The 11,625-nt window shown below is 43.9% G+C and overlaps 1 pseudogene; it reads right to left on the minus strand.

The window, feature by feature from the left end:
* Positions 1–3,104: 3,104 nt before the first annotated feature.
* On the minus strand, positions 3,105–4,886 carry LOC112805729 (arogenate dehydrogenase 1, chloroplastic-like; annotated as a pseudogene).
* Between the last annotated feature and the right edge of the window lie 6,739 nt (positions 4,887–11,625).

The following is an 11,625-nucleotide window of genomic DNA, read 5'->3' on the forward strand; positions in this document are numbered from 1 at the left end:
GTTCTGAGTTCCTATAGATGCCAATCATTCTGAACTTCAAAGGATAAAGTGAGATGCCAAAACTGTTCGGAAGCAAAAAGCTACTAGTCCCGCTCATCTAATTGGAGCTAAGTTTTCTTGATATTTTGGAGTCTATAGTATATTCTCTTCTTTTTATCCTATTTTGATTTTCAGTTGCTTGGGGACAAGCAACAATTTAAGTTTGGTGTTGTGATGAGCGGATAATTTATACGCTTTTTGGCATTGTTTTTAGTATATTTTTAGTATGATCTAGTTAGTTTTTAGTATAGTTTTATTAGTTTTTAGTTAAAATTCACTTTTCTGGACTTTACTATGAGTTTGTGTGTTTTTCTGTGATTTCAGGTATTTTCTGGCTGAAATTGAGGGTCCTGAGCAAAAATCTGATTCAGAGACTGAAAAGGACTGCAGATGCTGTTGGATTCTGACCTCCCTGCACTCGAAGTGGATTTTCTGGAGCTACAGAAGCCCAATTGGCGCGCTCTTAACGGCGTTGGAAAGTAGACATCCTGGGCTTTCCATCAATGTATAATAGTTCATACTTTGCCCGAGATTTGATGGCCCAAACCGGCATGGCAAATCAGCCTCAGAAATTCCAGCGTTTAACGCTGGAACTGGCATAAAACTTGGAGTTAAACGCCCAAACTGGCATGAAAGCTGGCGTTTAACTCCAGAAAGAGTCTCTACACGAAAATACTTCAATGCTCAGCCCAAGCACACACCAAGTGGGCCCGGAAGTGGATTTTTATGTCATTTACTTATTTCTGTATACCCTAGGTTACTAGTTCACTATTAATAGGATCTTTTGACATTGTATATGTACCTCATGACACTTTACACGTTTCTTTGTATACTTCCTACAGCATGAGTCTCTAAACCCCATGGTTGGGGGTGAGGAGCTCTGCTGTGTCTTGATGGATTAATGCAATTACTACTGTTTCTCATTCAATCATGCTTGCTTCCATTCTAAGATATTACTTGTTCTTAAACCGGATGAATGTGATGATCCGTGACAATCATTATCATTCTCAACTATGAACGTGTGCCTGACAACCACCTCCGTTCTACCTTAGACTAAGTAGATATCTCTTGGATTCTTTAATCAGAATCTTCGTGGTATAAGCTAGAACTGATGGCGGTATTCAAGAGAATCCGGAAGGTCTAACCTTGTCTGTGGTATTCTGAGTAAGATTCAATGATTGAATGACTGTGATGAGCTTCAAACTCCTGAAGGAGTAGCGTTAGTAACAGACGCAAAAGAATCACTGGATTCTATTCCGGCCTGATTGAGAACTGACAGATGGATAGCCGTGCCGTGACAGGGTGCGTTGAACATTTCCACTGAGAGGATGGGAGGTAGCCACTGACAACGGTGAAACCCTTGCATACAGCTTGCCATGGAAGGAGCCTTGCGTGTTTGAAGAAGAAGACAGTAGGAAAGCAGAGATTCAGAAGATGGAGCATCTCCAAAACCTCAACCTATTCCCCATTACTGCAAAACAAGTTCTTATTTCATGTTCTTTTACTTTTCACAATCAACCCTGATAATTATTGATATCCTGACTAAGATTTACAAGATAACTATAGCTTGCTTCAAGCCGACAATCTCCGTGGGATCGACCCTTACTCACGTAAGGTATTACTTGGACGACCCAGTGCACTTGCTGGTTAGTTGTGCGGGGTTGCAAAAGTGTGATTGCAATTCCGTGCACCAATGATCAAGGTAGTTGACATTGAATATTAATTCGGTCATTTAAGCATCTCCAAAACCTTAACTCCATTCTCATACCATTTTCTCAAGCGTTCATTGTTTGCTTTCTTATTTTATTGTCTTTTATGGTAATTGATAATCAAACCCCCATTTCAATTTGTCTAACTAGAATAGCTAATCAACCATTGCTAGCTTAGTCCATTAATCCTCGTGGTATCGACACTCACTCACCATGAGCTATTACTTGGTATGACCCAGTCTACTTGTCGGTAAGTTGTGGTTTGTGAAATTTTGCGACCGTGGGATAGTCATTGCGCGACGGAGTTCAGGACAGTGGCTTCAAAGTTCGAGCGGTGGTTGCGTGATGAAGGGAAAGGAAGTTCGTAATGATCAGCGTCGACTCCAGCATCAACTCTTCAAGAATCTTTCTAATAGTACGAGTAATGAACTGCGAAGCGGCAGCGTAACGATCGTGATCTTCGCAACTCATCTCCACTATCCTATAACTTTCTCTGGAAAACGCATTGAGGAATTTCTCACAGTGAGAAACATGATTCTCCTCGTTTAGGATACGAACCTTCTCGAAGATGAAATCCGTCAAGTGCGAACTCAGATCCAAATATTGAGTGAGTGCAGAGGACGTCAAAATCGGAGAGGAAAAGATCAAGGAGGAGCTTCTTGGGAAATTCTTTGACGAAGAAGACGCCAACGAAGAAAGTGCTGTGCTTAAGACGCTAAAGAGGGAGCGTCAGGAGCACGTGCTCCGTTGAGATTATGGAGTAGTAAAGGAGGATCACTTCGGGATGCTCCTCCCATAAGTCGTCTGGGATTTAGAAGAATGATACACCAAAATTTCTGGCTATGATAGAGTGGTCGGAGTGGGAATAGGCGAGGATTGTGTGGCCCTGGTGGACTAATGTGGTGGCAAGAAAATGGCCGAAGTTGCCAATGGCGACAACTGATATCTTGAAGCGCTGGGAAATAGTGAACTCCTTAGCGAGCTTTGACTCGTAGTCAAAGTGCTGAGCGGCATCGATGGCACACAACAGGAGTGGTCTGTAGGTTAAAGAAAAGCAATAGGGATTCGATTTGTACAGTAGTGAGAATGTGGATGGGAGGAGAGAGTGACGGTTGAGGATACGGTGAACAGTGTAATATCAGGAGTGATTGAATGTGGTTGAAGGGTTGAGGGTTGTAATGCAGAGCATGGTTGTTTCAGCGGTTCTGATGAGTTTGTCATGGCCAATTTTCTGAAAAATTATTTGGACAATGTCGTTTAGTTTGTGCTTAGGCTTAGGCAGTTGCGACGGAGTTCAGGGAGTTGGCACCGGCGGGACAATGGCTGGGCGACGAAGGCAGGGGGTTGCGACGGAGTTCAGGATAGTGACTTCGAAGTTCGAATGGTGGTTACGTGATGAAGCGAAAGGAAGTTTGTATTAATCGACATCGACTGCAGCATCAACCCTTGAAGAATTCTTCCAACGGCATGAGTAATGAACCGCGAACCGGCAGCATAAAGGTTGTGATCCTTGCAACTCATCTCTATCATCTTGTAACCTTCCCTGGAAAACGCATTGAGGAACTTCTCATGGGGAGAAACACGGTGCTCCTCTTCAAGGATACGAACCTTTTTGAAGACGAAAGGGAGGCCGGTCCATCCGTCAGGTGTGGACTCAGGTCCGAACATCGGGTGAGTGCAGAAGATGTCAAAATTAGAGGGGAAGAGATCAAAGAGGAGCTTCTTGTGGAATTCTTTGACAGAGTGGAAGTCAACGAAGAGAGTATTGTGCTTGAGGCACTGGAGAAGGAGCATGAGGAGCACGCGCTCGGTTGAGATTATGGAGGAGCAAAGGAGGATCACTTCACGATGCTCCTCGCTTAGGGCATCGGAGTTTTGCAAGAATGATACGTCAAGCTTTCTGGCTGCGGTGGAGTGGTCGGAGCTGGAGTGGGCGACGACGGTGTGGCCCTGGCAGACTAATATTAAGGTAGGGAATTGGCTGAAGTTACCAAAGCCGACAATTATGATCTTAAGGTGCTGGGAGATAGTGAACTCCTTGGCGAGCTTTGACTCATAGTCGAAGAGCTGAATGGCATCGATGGCGCGCACACAGAGGGGTCTGTAGGTGGAGAAAGAGAAATAGGGATTCGATTTGGACGGTATTGAGAACATGGATGGGAGGAGAGAGTGACGATTGAGGATACGGCAGACAGTTAATCTGTCGAGTGATTGAGTAGGGTTGAAGTGTTGAGGGTTGCAATGGAGAGCATAGTTGTTTCAGTGGCAATTCTGAGTGGTTAACCGTGGCCAGTTTTCTGAAAATTGATCTGGACAACATCGTTTGGTTTGTCTTTAGGCTCAGGAGGTTGCAACAGAGTTCAGAGAGCGGGCGCTAGTAGGACAGTGGCTACGCAACAGAGTTCAGGACAGTGGCTTGGAAGTTCGAACTGTGGTTGTGCGATGGAAGGAAAGGAAGTTCGAATTAATCGGCATCAACTCCAACATCAATCCTTCGAGAATCCTTCCAACGGAACTAGTAATGAACTACAAACCGGTGGCAAAACGATCGTGATCCTCGCAACTCATCTCCACCATCCTGTGGCCTTCTCTGGCTAAGACATTGAGGAACTTCTCACAGCAAGAAACATGGTGCTCCTTGTGGAGGATACAAACTTTCTCAAAGATGAAGGGGAGGCCGGTTCATCCGTCAGGTGCGGACTCAGATCCAAACATCGGGTGAGTGCAGATGACATCGAAATCAGAGGGGAGGAGCTCAAGGAGTATCTTCTAGGGGAATACTTTGATGAAGAAGACGTCAATTAAGAGAGTACTGCGCTTGAGGCACTGGAGAGGGAGCATGAGGGGCATGCGTTCTGTTTGAGATTATGGAGGAGCAGAGGAGGATCACTTTGGGATGTTCCTAGCATAGGTTGTCAGGGTTTTGGAAGAATGATATGCCAAGATTTCTGGTTGCGGCGTAGTGTTCGGAACGGGAATGGGTGAGGACGATGTGACCCTGGGTGACTAATTTGGTAGCAAGGAACTGGTCAAAGTTGCGAAGTCGACAATTCCGATATTAAGGCATTGGGAGATAGTGAACTCCTTGGCGTACTTTGATTCATAGTCGAAGAGTTGAACGGCATCAATGGCGCGCATGTGGAGTGGTCTGTCGGTGGAGGAAGAGCAACAGGGATTCGAATTGAAGGGAGTGAGAATGTGGATGGGAGGAGAGAGTGATGGTTGAAGATATAGTGAACAGCGTAATCTGGGAAGTGATTGAATGGGGTTGAAGGGTTAAGGGATGCAATGGAGAGCATGGTTGTTTCAGCGGTGGTTTAGAGCGGTTAGCTGTGGCTGATTTTTTTAAAATTGATCTGGACGATGTCGTTTGGTTTGTGTTTAAGCTTCGAAGGTTATGACGGTGTTTAGGGAGCTGGCACCGGTGAAACAGTGTCTATGCAACAGAGGCAGGAGGTTGCGATAGAGTTCAGCACAGTGGCTTTGAAGTTCAAACAGTGGCTACGTGATGGAGGGGAAGGAAGTTTGTATTAATTGGCATCAACTCCAGCATCAACCCTTCAAGAATCCTTTCTTTGGCATGAGTTATGAATAGCAAATCGATGGTGTAACGATCGTGATCCTCGTAACTCATCTCCACCATCCTGCAACCTTCTATGGCAAACTCATTGAGGAACTTCTCACAGCGAGAAACACGGTGCTCCTCATCGAGGATACCAACCTTCTCAAAGATGAAGGGGAGACTGGTCCATCCATTAGGTGCGGACTCAGGTCCGAACATCGGGTAAGAGCAAAGGATGTCGAAATTGGAGGGTTGGAGCTCAAAAAGGAGCTCTTTCGGGAATTCTTTAATGAAGAGGACGTCAACAAAGAGAATGTTGCGCTTCAGGCACTAGAGAGGGAGCGTGAGGAGCACGTGATCGGTTGAGTTTACGGAGGGGCAGATGAGGATCATTTTGGGATGCTTCTTGCATAGGTTGTCAGACTTTCAGAAGAATGATAGGCCAAGATTTTCGGCTACAGCGAAGTGGTCGAAGCGGGAGTGGGCGAGGACGGTGTAGCCCTGACAGACTAATGTTATGGCAAGGAACTGACCGAAGTTGCCGAAGCCGACAATTACGATCTTGAGGCAGTTAGAAAAAGTTAACACTATGTCAAGCTTTGACTCGTAGTTGAAAAGTTGAGCAGCGTCGATGGCGTCCACATAAAAGGCTCTATAGGTGGAGGAAGAGCAATAGGGATTCGATTTAGATGGTAGTGAGAATGTGGATGGGAGGTGTTCCGAGGGTTACCTGAAACTGTAGGTCGATCTCGGATGAGATCTACTGTTGTGGTCAGAGATGCTGTGTCCAACCTGTTCAGAGCTGGTGGCCAGAGCTGACGTGTCCGACTTGTTGGACTTGGCAGAGCTGCTGATCCTTCGTCACCGGAGGGTAGTGGTACCTGCAAGGGACTTTGATGCTTAAGTTAGCAAGGGTATTAAGAAGGTTTTTAGTAGAATTAGAGTATGAGTTATACCTGGGTACTCCAGTGTATTTATAATGGTGTGGAGTGATCTTCTCTTGAGATAAGATAGTTATCTTATCTTATCTTTGAGTAAAGTCATCTTATCTTCAAGGGAACCGCCCTTATCTTTCTAGGCTTGGGCTACCTTTAGATTTGGGTCGTATTCCTCTGTTTGGGACTTATTGGGCCTCTGTAGCGGTTTTGGCCAATCTCTTTGGGAAGAGGTCGGATATTCCTGACCTGAAGAGGTCGGTTGTCCTGTCGCCAAGCAGCTAGGGTTGAACAGTTCGACCCAGGGTATGAACAGTTCCCCTGCTCGAGTGCGGTCTTCCTCTTGAGGTCGAGTCCTTTGTTTTAGGATTTCGATCCATTTCGGGAGACATCGTGCTCGAGCATTTTGTCGATTTACTTTTGTAGAGACTCCTCTGAATGCGGAACGTTTTTCTTTTTCCTTCATCTTTTGAAAACGCGCGTCCCTTTGCTTTGGGAATGTGCGAGGGTTTAATGACCCATTAATTCCTTTTTAATGCTCCATTTCTTTTGCCTCCCACTTTTTGAATTTACACCAAAAAAATGGTTTTCTCTTCTCTATTTTGCTGGAACTTCCTTCTTTTCTTTCTATTATTCTGTTTTGGCTCATTTTTCGTGTTTCTCTCTGTAACGCCTTTGGTGGTTCTTTGCTCGAAAGCAATTCATGATCTCTTCGTCTTCAACTTCTTCCGCACTCTCCTCCTTTTTCAGGTTGGTTCTTCCTTCTATTTTTTCTTTGTGCTTGCCTTGTTCTATTTTTTGGGACTTTACTTGAGTGTATGTTGGAAAGCTTGAACCTTTTTGCATTTTTATACATTTTGTCACTGTGATTTCTGGTTCTCTTTTCTTGATGTTTTCCTTTGAGGCTTTTTAGGGCTTTTCATGTTGTTGCCTATTTCTGTATTTTTTGATTTTGGGGCTTTTTGATAATGGCTTGCTTGATTCTGAAGAAAGATTGTGTCTTTGACAATTTTCCACTTGGCATGCTCTTACTGTTTGGTAGTTCCTTTTGTTGATAGACTGAAACTGTAGTTTGAGAGGTGGCTATTTTGATGACTTTAGTTGGTTTATGGCTCGTGGCTTTTCAGACTGTCGCTTTTGTTGAAATAGAGTCATTCTCTTCCTGTTAGGAAGTGTAGAGGATGTAAACTTGTAGATTTTCCTGAGTCTTTGTTCCATACTTGCCTCCAAAAGATGCCCCTGGATATTTAGTATGGGTCCTGGGGTCTCCTTTTGTTGCTTTGTATGGCTTCTTGACACCTATATACTTTAGTTCGAGTTGTATCCATTTATGCCCAAGTTGTTTGATTAGTAACCCCTTTTCCTTTTTTCTTACTGTAGGATTTTAGTTGACCCATATTGTCTCGCAAAAATATTGTCGAGACCTCTTCCAGAGTCCCTGAGGGCATGTCGGACTGGCTGGATTCCCTCGTGTTGATGTGTGTTTCTATGGTAAATTCTGAGTACTGTGTGGAGCTGAGAAAACATCACAGGATTTGTGGTGGTTGAGAGCAGGAGAAGAATTATGAATTGATAGCGCCTGATTCTGAGGAGAGGGTTTACTTTCCTGCACTGACCTGGGAGGAACGCCCTTTCTTTTATACTTATGACTATTTTTTCAGCCAGTTGAATATTACTTTTCCTTTCACTTCCTTTGAAACCGACTTATTGTGGTCGTGTAATGTAGCTCCATCCCAACCCCATCTGAACTCCTGGGGTTTTATCAAGATTTTTCAGTTGTTTTGTCAAGAGCTGGGCGTCACCCCTTCTCAGACTCTCTTTCTGTATCTTTGTTTTGACTAAGCCTGGGACTACCAAAAAGAAAGCTTTTTGGGTCTTTTATGTCTATCCAGGGAAATAAAGTTTTTGCTATGTATGATGAGTCCTTTAGGGACTTTAAGAATTACCTTTTTAAGGTCCGAGCTATTGAGGGAGCTGGGCTTTTTTCTTAGAAGCAAATAATGAGCCTACCTTACCCTTGTGTTGGCAAAAGAATGTGGTAGTATCTCGGTATACGTGGGAGATGCTTGACGAGATTGAGCAGTCTTTTGTGAATGTCTTGGAGGATATTTGGGGGGAACCTCCCCATCTTGATACTAAGAAATTTTTGAGGGATCGGTCCCTCGTCCGAACTGTGTTGGGTATTGATCGATATATTTTTCTCTGTTTTTATTTTGCTTCCTTCTTTTTCCCGTTTTGTGATCCGCTTCTATGGTTGATTTTGTTTTTCAGAGATGGCCAAGAATAATGACTCTATGAAGGCTTTTAAAAAGGCAAGGAAGGCTACGGTGGCCCAAAACATCTCGACCAAGGTGGTTGGGGAAGGATCTTCTCATGCTTTGTCCAAGCCATCGATACCGAGCTCTCTCAGACCGAGGAGGATGATTCCTAGCCCTCGAGTTCATTTGGTCGATCCCCTACAGCCTTCTGCAATTACCTCTTCTCTTACGGGCGCTCTTCCTCCGAAAAACAGAAAACAGCTGAGCCCTTTAACCTTGATGCCCCTGATTTTGATGCTATCGAGTTTGTGGAACAGCAAATTGGTCCTTATGGTACCATACCCACTGACGATGTTTCTCTTCTTTGCCATCTGGATTTTATTACTCGGAGCAGCATCAAGATGGCACACATGGGGGCGGCTTTATATCGGACTGCCCAGGATCTTCCCATTCATGCTACGAAGGCTTTTATGGAGGATGCTAAGTTGGAATTCGACCGGATGAAGGGTTTAAAGGAGGAGCTCGAGGCGAAGGTGACTAAGTTGGCGAAATAGCTAGAAGGTGAAAAAACTACTGCTATTGCTTTGGCGGCTTCTGCCAAGTTGGCTGAAAATACGGCGTTGAAGCATAAGGATAGCTATGTCACGACCTATAGGGAGATGATGCGCCTCAGGGAGGATTTAGAGTCTGCCCGAGCTAATTACGCCGAGCTCCAGGGTCATCTTGTGGACAGTGTCAATGCTGCTTACAAGAATTTGAAGGATCAAGTTCGAGTTCTTGCGCCCGGTCTTGACCTCTCTCTCTCTTCAGCTTAGACAACATTGTGAAGGATGGTAAGATTGTCCCTGATGACCCTGTCGATCCTTCTCCTGTGCCTTCCACCAAGGTCTGTGTTGCGCCGACTTCTTCAACCCCTGTAGTTATTTGTCTCGAGCCAGACCCTGATTGTCAGATCTTGAACTGGGATGATGGGACGGTAGATGCGGTGCCTCTTCAAACTCGCCCTCCTTCATCCCGTGCTGATGCTGCTGAAAAATCTTTGGATCCTTGATTATTTCTTTAGTGTTTTTGTGTATAGCCTGGCTTGTGGGCTTTGAACTTTATTTTTTGTGGTAACTATTGGATACTTTTTAGTTGCTTTTCTGTTAGCAACTTTATTTTTGAAAAAACAAAGGTAGCTTTTTAGGCTCTTTGAGGTTGACTTCAAGTGGCCTCTTGAGTCCTGTTATTATTATAACCTTTTTGAATGATATGTTTGTCTGCACCTGTCTGACACCTTTTAGGTTGGAGCCTTGTCGTCCGACCTCCTTTGATTGCTTTCGTATTTCCTGCTTGTTTCTCTTGAGGTCGTGGATTTTTTGGTCTAACTTGTGTCGGCCGACTTTATCATGTCGATTATTTTCTGGGAATCCTCTTTTTCGGACCGTTGTCAGGTCTCTTTTAGGGATTACCTTTTATGTCTTTTTGGTTTTGGGCCGACTTCTTTATGTCGGTTCCTTCTAAGTTATTTCTAGTAATCCTCTTTCTTGGACCTTTGTCAGGTCTCTTTCAGGGATTACTTTTTATAACATTTTGGTTTTGGGACGACTTCTTTACATCGGTCCCTTCTAAGTCATTTCTAGTAATCCTCTTTCTTGGACCTTTGTCAGGTCTCTTTTAGGGATTACTTTTTATAACTTTTTGGTTTTGGGACCACTTCTTTACGTCGGTCCCTTCTAAGTTATTTCTAGTAATCCTCTTTCTTGGACCTTTGTCAGGTCTTTTTCAGGGATTACTTTTTATAACTTTTTGGGTTTGGGACGACTTCTTTACGTCGGTCCCTTCTAAGTTATTTCTAATAATCCTCTTTCTTGGACATTTGTTAGGTCTCTTTCAGGGATTACCTTTTATAACTTTTTGGTTTTGGGACGACTTCTTTACGTCGGTCCCTTCTAAGTTATTTCTAGTAATCCTCTTTTTTAGGGCAGGTCAGGCCTCTTTCCAGGGATTTACTTTTTATAACTTTGGTTTATTTATAGTTTACTGGTCTAACTACTTCATGTCGGTCCGTCTTTTAAGTTATTTTTTAGCAACCCATTTTTATTAAGACCTCGTCAGGTCCTTTCCTATGGGTCACTTTCGATAACTTCTTGCATTTAATCTATTTTGTCGCTTTTCATCTTTGCTGATTTTTGTAGAAATTGGGTTTGATCCCCGCCTGGTCGACCTCTAATGAATTTGGTTTTCATCTTTGCTGGTCTTTATAATGATCTGGCAGTGAATTTAATTTCACTTTCGCCGATTTGTAGCTTTATAATTGGGCGATGAAATTTTGCGTTTTTAGATTAATGCATCTTGATAAAGGATTTGTAGAAAATCTAAAAAAATTTTATTCGAAAAAGAAAATATGCAAATATATACATGTGGGAGTTTGACCCCTTTAAGTTAGGTATTTCGCGGATCTTGGTTTGGCACCTTGTTAAAAAACCGTTTTGAGGAAAAAGAGTGCACCTCGTCCTAAGATCCTTTACTACCTCCTAACTGTAGTACCTTCTTAGGTTGCAGGTGTGCCATGACCTTGGGAGTTCTTGCCCCTCGAGTTCGGATAGCTTATAGTAGCCTCTTCCGAGTACTTCTATAACTCGGTAGGGTCCCTTCCAGTTTGCTGCCAATTTTCCTTCTCCAGGTCGAGTTGTTCCGATATCATTTCCGATTAGGACGAGGTCGTTCTTGGCAAAATCTCGCTGCACTACCTTTTGATTGTATCTTAAACCCATTCGATGTTTCAACACCTCTTCCCTGATTCGAGCTCTTTCTCAAATTTCTGGGAGTAGGTCGAGTTCTTCCCTTTGAAGTTGGGAGTTGGCCTCTTCACTGTAGTGGATCACTCTGAGTGGTCCTTCTTTGACCTCTACTGGGATTATTGCCTCCATCCCGTAAGCTAATCGGAAAGGTGATTCCTTTGTGGTAAAGTGTGGAGTGGTCCGATATGCCCATAGGACTTGCGAGAGCTCTTCCACCCAGGCTCCTTTTGCGCCCTGTAATCTCCGTTTTAACCCGGCTAATATGACTTTGTTAGCATCTTCTGCTTGTCTGTTGGCCTGGGGGTGTTCTACGGATATGAATTGGTGTTTTATGTTCAG

Source organism: Arachis hypogaea, chromosome 6, assembly GCF_003086295.3.
Source record: "Arachis hypogaea cultivar Tifrunner chromosome 6, arahy.Tifrunner.gnm2.J5K5, whole genome shotgun sequence".
In the NCBI taxonomy this organism is placed as follows: Eukaryota; Viridiplantae; Streptophyta; class Magnoliopsida; order Fabales; family Fabaceae; genus Arachis; species Arachis hypogaea.